We start from the raw sequence: 7,435 nt of genomic DNA, 5'->3' as shown, positions 1-7,435 counted from the left end.
ATTGTTCAACAAAACTAAAGAAATGAAAAAATAGAACAGTAGAAGAAATATAATTTATTCTTCTTAATCTAAGAAAGCCATGTAGACATGAATAAGATATAGAGGAAGCAAATGATATAATTAAGCATGTCAATCTAACTAAAATATATGTGAAACTTCATACTCTGTGAAAGAGAATATACTTTTGCTTCAAGTGCTTATGGGACATTTATAAAATTGACCATATTTTAGACTACAAGGATGGTCTTTGGTGCCATAAGATCAGCAGTGTGTGTATCAACCTGGATCTCTGAGTGACCATGTGGAGCACACCCACATTATTTGTAGCAATAATCCACATTGCCATAGAGTCTGAGGGAGAACTTGACCTTCATTTTATTAATCAACTGATATTTCAGGAATAATTTATATCATGGCATAGCATAGCCTATGACAACTAATAAATTAGATTAACAAAAACAATGGAACAAAATAGAAATTCAGAGTCAGACCCAAATGAACATAGAAATTCAGTATGTATTGCTATGGTTTGGATCTGTGTTTTCACCAAAATCTGATGTTGAATCATAATCCCCAGTGTTGGAGGTGGGGCCTGGTGAGAGGTGAGTGGATTACAGAGGCAGAGTTCTCATGAATGATTTAGCACCATCTCCTCAGTGCTGTTCTTGTGATAGTGAGTGAGTGAATTATCACAAGATCTGGTTGTGTTAAAAGTGTGTAGCACCTCCCTTCTTCTCTCTTGTTCCTGCTCTAGCAATGTAAGACATTCCTGGTTCTCCTTCACCTTCCATCATGATTGTAAATCTCCTGAGGCCTCCCTAGAAGCAGAAGATGCTATGCTTCTGTACAGCCTGCAAAACAGTGAACCAATTAAACTTCTTTTCTTTATAAATTACCTAGTCTCAGATATTTCTTTATAGCAGTACAGAAACAAACTAATACATATACAAAAGTGGCGTTTTTTCAAGTCATGGGGAAACATGAGAGCAGTCATTAAGTGGAGAAGGAACATCACTAACATCGAGGAGAAACTAGACCTGCTTAATTTTTTATAACAAAAATGTCCACAGTTCAATATTTTAAACATAAAAACATAAAAAATAAAATAGTTAAAATACTACGAGAAAGTGTGAATCTTTCTATTGTCTCAGAATGGGGGAGGCCTTGCTAACAAAGAAAATAAATGATTAATAAATGTCACTATACAAAATTTAAATTTTCTTTATTGGAAGTGTTTCAAAAGTAAAGCTATAAATCAATGTGATATGAAAATAAAAATTTGAAATGCATAAGAGAGAAAAAGAATTAATTTCCTTAATATTTAAAAAAGTACTTACATAAGAAGAATATATTACATAATATTTTTTAAAGCACTTACATAAGAGAAATAGGGAAAGGAGCGTCTCAGGGGAAATAATCATTTTAAGTACATGGAAAGTTGTTGTGCATCTTAAATTTTGAATATGCAAATTAAAATCGCAACAAGATACCTTCCTACACCTATTGATTTGGCAAATAATACACTATAATGACAAGACACTGTCAACGGCAGTATAGACTAATGCGAGCCTCTAAGTGGCGCACTTGTCGGTATTTATTAATATTTTAAATACAAAAACTCTTTGGTGTAGCAATTACTATTTTTAAAAATTATCCTGCAGTTAATGCTTACACATATGTGCAAAGACACAAACACTGGGATCTATGTTTGTAGTAAAGTTATACATAGGATGACTGGAAACAAACTATTTGCCACCAGTGAGGGACTGGGTAAATAAATGACATCAGTGCAATTGGAAATTATGCTCATAAAGGCCTCAGGTTGATTGCATGCAAGTTGATACGGCCTGACAGCTAAGCTCCAGAAAACCATACATGTGGTGCTTTGCTCTGTATTTTTGGGATTCCCTAAAGGCAGCATATAGCACAGTCATACTGGATAATCTGAGTTTTAAAAGGAGACTGTTTATAAGTTCTGGTTGGGGTGCGGAAAAACCTCTAGAGAGAGGATGAGGCACTGTAACCACAAAAAGGCCTAAACAGGTGAAGGAAAGGCACAAATACAATACATGGAAGAAAAGAGTCACCAGAGAGAGCCGCAGTGGGATCTCAGGAAGCCAGGACAAGGCCCCACCTCTCTTCTCTTCTCTCATCTTCCAACGTGAAGCCCAAGGTGCAGGAGCCTGAGGATGCATCTAAGAGGAACTCTGAGTGATGAAGAAAAGGTCAAAAGTGGATATGCAGCGGAATTGGGAGGTACACAGCACAGTACTTTTCAAAACATGGGGATATAGACACACTTATGTACCCAGGAAACTGGCACAAAGAGATACCTTTGAGTAAGAACCACGAGAATTCGGGCATTTGCAGTATGGGGTGGGAGAAAATCACACTTTCTCTGCATTCTCTGTGGAAAGTTTTTAAGTCTTATGCCTGCATCATTCTTTTGATTAAAAAAAATTAGCTTGTGGCAGAATTTCTTCTAGAGGGAAAACTCTGGTTTAGCAAAGCATCTTGATAGTCATCCTAGCTGAAGAAAAGGAAGTTCTGAAAAGCAAAGGAGCAAGGAAAAGAGGGGAAAAAAATTCTCTCTTCATAAGAATGGGCAGAAAGTGGGAAAAGTGAAAAATTTGAGGACAGATACAAGGGCTTAGAAAATACTGGGTAGCTGACGCCTGAGGAGAAAAAAAACACAAGAATGACACAGATTTCTAAGGACAAGCTTTCTCAGTTTTATATTATGCCTATCCTTCAGAAAAGCCAGCCACATCCACTGCCTTGTTTATGGTATGTGGCAATTAATGGAATAGGGACTCTGCTTCCTGTTTTGGATTGTTTTAGGACTGAGAATCAAAAAGAACTACTGTTAGATCAATCTGAAAGAAATTTCATCCTCAACCAGAAATTGGGACAGAACCTGGCTTCAGAAAACATAAGCCCCTAGAAAGTCTTCAGCAGTATAGGAGAGATACAGATTTTCACCATATTTGAGGTTGGAGGTTAAGCCGGTATTAGGAAAAGACTGAGTCTAAATAGCTGGTGCTTCGAGCATGCCTGGGGAGCTGTGTGATATATACAGAATTAAAGCAGAGCCAAACAAATGCATTCAGGAACAGATCTGACTCAGGTGTTTCCACAGATGTCTAAGAATCCATATGGAGAAATATGTAAAGCTCTGAGCTCAAGTATTTTGCGTTGGTTCTTTTGCATATATATTAGCAGGGGTAAGAAGTTTAATATTATTGTGAAAGTTAATAGTCAGTGCTTTAAGATTTAGAAGAGGCTAACCATCAGGCTGTCTTTGATCACAATAAATCCAGGATTTTAATCCTTTTTTGTTATCTCCATTTTCCACAAAAACAACATTAATGACAATAGCAAAAACTGAATGTGAAAAATTGGTCTTGTAAGTTTTGCAATAAATATGAAAACATCGCATACATATAATAATAATTTTATAATTAGTTACAAATCTGAAGAGGACTTCAAGATATCTAGAAATGATAGAATTGGTTAGGCAAAACCAATATCTTTTTATGAAAGAACATGAGATTTTTCTTTCTTTCTTTTTTTTTTTTTGAAACAGAGTGTCACTCTGTTGCCCAGGCCAGTGTGACCTCAGCTCACTGCAACCTTCGCCTCCTAGGTTCAAGTGATTCTCCTGCCTCAGCCTCCTGAGAAGCTGGGATTACAGGAATGCGCCATCACATGCCCAGCTAAACTTTTTTGTATTTTTAGTAGAGATGGGGTTTCACCATGTTGACCAGGCTGGTCTCCAATTCCTGACCTCAGGTGATCCTCCTGCCTCAGCCTCCCAAAGTACTGAGATTACCAGTGTGAGCCATCATGCCCAGCCAAGATCTTTCTCATATCAAAGGCCTGCATCTATTTTTAGTACAACTTTTGTCATACCATATTCCAAATATATAAAATCTCTGACACACAGTCAGGTATTTGGGCTTGTTTTTCTAAAAGTAATGATAGGTTGTATTTTTAGAAGATTACAATATGTAGGGTTTTGCTCTCCTCACCAACAATACATACCTGTGAATTAACCAGTTGGTTTAAGGATACAATGGCCATGGAAGTGTTTTTTTTTTCAAATTAAAGTTAAACAACCTATATACAATAGGCTCATTTGTACAATACATACAACCACCAACTAGAGGAAGTGGCTCAGAGTCTTAGGAAAATGAAAAGACTCACGTTGTTAATAATTAATTTATAGTTTGAGAGATATATGTAGAGAAATATACATAGGCATACAAAGTTAAATATTTATTGATGTAACTATATTAATATTCTGTCTACCTACAAAAAGAATTTGACCTAATTTATAATTTTTTTAAAAATCACAAACACAATATAATGCCAAATCAGGCAGAAAGAAACAACACAGAGAAACATACATTACCTCTACTACTCTGTCCTTTTTCTCCTTTCATGGGGGTGACCACACTGCAGAGTGTCTGGGAAATTATTTACCTTGCAAATAAAATTATAGCCAACTTTTTCCAAACTTTTTACTCAGGGACTCAAAATTATTAAACATGCCTGATCTGTGAGAAATGGTAAATTGATTTTTAAATGTCTGTCTTTTTTTTTTTTTAACAATTAATGCCATGTAGGAAAACTGAACCTATTCTCCCTCTCCAATAAAATATTCACTCATGTTCCAAGATACTCTAGTGTTAGTATGTAGTAATATATTTCAGGAGTGCCTGTGACACAAACAGTGTATCTGTCCTGAAAGATGATCATTTTATTCTTTCTCTTATGAAAGCTAGTGAACTAACCTCACTACAAGTTGTGGCTTTTGCCACAAAACAGGTGGGCAGTAAATTTTGTTTTCTTTCCTGTTCTAGGTGAAGAAGTTAATTTATAAGGTAAGTTAAACGTGTGCTATCTGTAATTTAGAATGGTTGAAAAGAGTAAGCTCAAAGAGAAGATGAATAAAACATTTTTACAGTGGTAAATTATTTAAATAGTGTTAATTAATTTAATCCTCATCAGAAGATTCGCTGACCTTGTCATTTAAGGACAGAAGCTCCCAGGCAGTTTCTTATTTTAACACTCCCCCTCAACACAGTATGCATGGTTCGTAATAGACTCGTATAAAAATTCAAAAATGGAGCTATATTGGGCGGAAAATGGAAGTCTCTAACACCACTGTAGAACACTGGCTCCATATTCTTTCTGATATTATACATACATACACACATATTCACAATATGCTATAATTGCATGTATATGTTATATAATATATATTATTAAATAAATGAAATAATCTTAAAATTATTATTCTTTCACCTGACCTTTTCACTCAACATATTATGGACATTCACCAATGTAAATTCATGTAGATCTACATTATCCTTTTGATGGCTGCATAGTATTCCTTTGCATGAATTTATCATAATATAATTTGGTGTGTACTTAGCAGACTTCAGTCTGCATTATGATCACCTATGAAGTTTGGTCATTCTCCTCTTGCCAGTGTCCAGCTTATACAGAAGGTCTGGCATGAGGCTCAAACATTCATATATTTAGGAGTGTCTTTTAACCAATGGAAAAAATAAAAATAGATAAAAATTAAAATTTAAAAAAAGGAGTATTTAGAGGAGACTCTGAAACACACCAAATATTGAAAACTACTTATTTAACGACTTTGTTGTTGACAGGCATTTCGTTTCTTTCTAATTTTTAAAAACACAGCACTAGGGCTGGACAAGGTAGCTCACGCCTATAATCCCAGGACTTTGGGAGGCCGAGGTGGGCAGATCACTTGAGACCAGGAGTTCAAGACCAGCCTAACCAACATAGTGAACTCCCATCTCTACTAAAAATGTGCCAGGCATGGTGGTGGGTGCCTGTATTCCCAGCTACTCACGAGCCTGAGGCAGGATAATTGCTTGAACCTGAGAGGCAGAGGTTGCAGTGAGCCCAGATCATGCCATTGCACTCCAGCCTGGGAGACGAGAAAGACACCATCTAAAAAATAAAAATAATAAAAAACAAAACAAAACAAAACAAAAACACTAGAATAATATTGACACCTGAAAATAGAAAAAATAGAGAGCTGGGAAGGAGAAATTATATTTTTCTCTCTTCCCTTTATTTCTTTCCACCTTTCTTCCTGTTTCCCTCCCAGAGTCTGAACTTTCTACTTCTTCTCATTCCATGGAAGGAAAAATAAAACATTAGATAGTTCTGAGGAGAAAATTAGAAAAATGTAAAATGGTGATGGCAATGGGGGAGAGAGGTCATCCTCGGGCTTTGGAATAAGTGAATGAAAAAGGATGAGGCCAGGTTTCTCATCCTAGGTGTGCCATTAGGAAACAGGAATGCCAATTTTCATTTCATCAGGGCTTCTATGTATGTACTTAATTTTCACAATTGTTGCAAATTTAAGCAATAGAGGTGAATGGAGGAAGCACTAGACTTTAATGCTCTCTCCTTCACTCTCTAGCTGTGTGACCTTTGATATGTCAGCCTCTCTGTGCATCAGTTTCCTTGTCTATAAAATGTGTGAGCTGGTCAATCTACAGTCCTTTCAGGTCTGTCATTCTTTAATTCCATGAAAGAACAATTTGTTTCATTTTGTAACCAACCCCATTTCAGAAAAAAAACTTTTTTAAAATTCTTATTTATTTATTTTTAGAGATGTGGTCTCACTATGTTGCCCAGGGTGGTCTCAAACTCATGACCTCAAGCAATCCTCCCTCTTCAGCCTCCCAATTAGTGGGGATTATAGGCATGTGCCACCTTAACCTGACATAATGCTAATTTTAAAACCCATGGGCATTAGAGTATGTGACAACGAGCATTCTTCAACACATACATATATGTATGGCCTATTCTCTTGGCACTCTGTGTTTTAGAAAACCATATAGTATCTGATGTACCATGGCTGAGAAAGGTTACAGCAGGACATTTATTATACACATATCCTTCCATGTAATCCTTTGTCGATTGCAAGAAGGTTTTAATACATCAGTGGAAATCACTCTGCAAAGACTAATAAGTGAGAAAATGATGCTCTAAGATATCGACAATTTAAAACAATTTCCAGCAAATAGAAAATTTAGGCTAAAACTCAAAGACTGTAGTCAGGGACTTTTCGTCTTTCAGAAATAGGAATTGTGGCTGAGTGTGGTGGCTCACGCCTGTAATCCCAGCACTTTGGGAAGCCAAGGTGGGCAGATCACCTGAGATCAGGAATTCAAGACCAGCCTGGCCAACATGGCGAAACCCCCATCTCTACTAAAATTACAAAAAATTAGCTGGGCGTGGTGGCACACACCTGTAATCCCAGCTACTTGGGAGGCTGAGACAGGAGAATTGCTTGAACCAGGGAAGTAGAGGTTGCAGTGAACCAAGATTGTGCCATTGCACTGTAGCCTAGATGACAGAGAGGGACTTCGTCTCAAATAAA

General features: G+C 36.6%; 1 long non-coding RNA gene across 1 annotated transcript in view; it reads right to left on the bottom strand.

Moving 5' to 3' along the window:
• Positions 1-793: 793 nt before the first annotated feature.
• LOC108282146 overlaps positions 794-7,435 on the bottom strand; it is an 8,580-nt gene continuing 1,938 nt past the window's right edge. The window contains exons 2-3 of the long non-coding RNA XR_001816285.2: positions 2,070-2,207; positions 794-851 (exon numbers count right to left, since the gene is read on the bottom strand). This is a non-coding gene — a long non-coding RNA (uncharacterized LOC108282146). The remainder of the gene's footprint in view (positions 852-2,069; positions 2,208-7,435) is intronic.

This window comes from Cebus imitator, unplaced genomic scaffold, assembly GCF_001604975.1.
Source record: "Cebus imitator isolate Cc_AM_T3 unplaced genomic scaffold, Cebus_imitator-1.0 Scaffold12, whole genome shotgun sequence".
Classification (NCBI taxonomy): domain Eukaryota; kingdom Metazoa; phylum Chordata; class Mammalia; order Primates; family Cebidae; genus Cebus; species Cebus imitator.
Note: the sequence above shows the minus strand (reverse complement) of the source record. Positions and strands in the feature narration are given on the sequence as shown.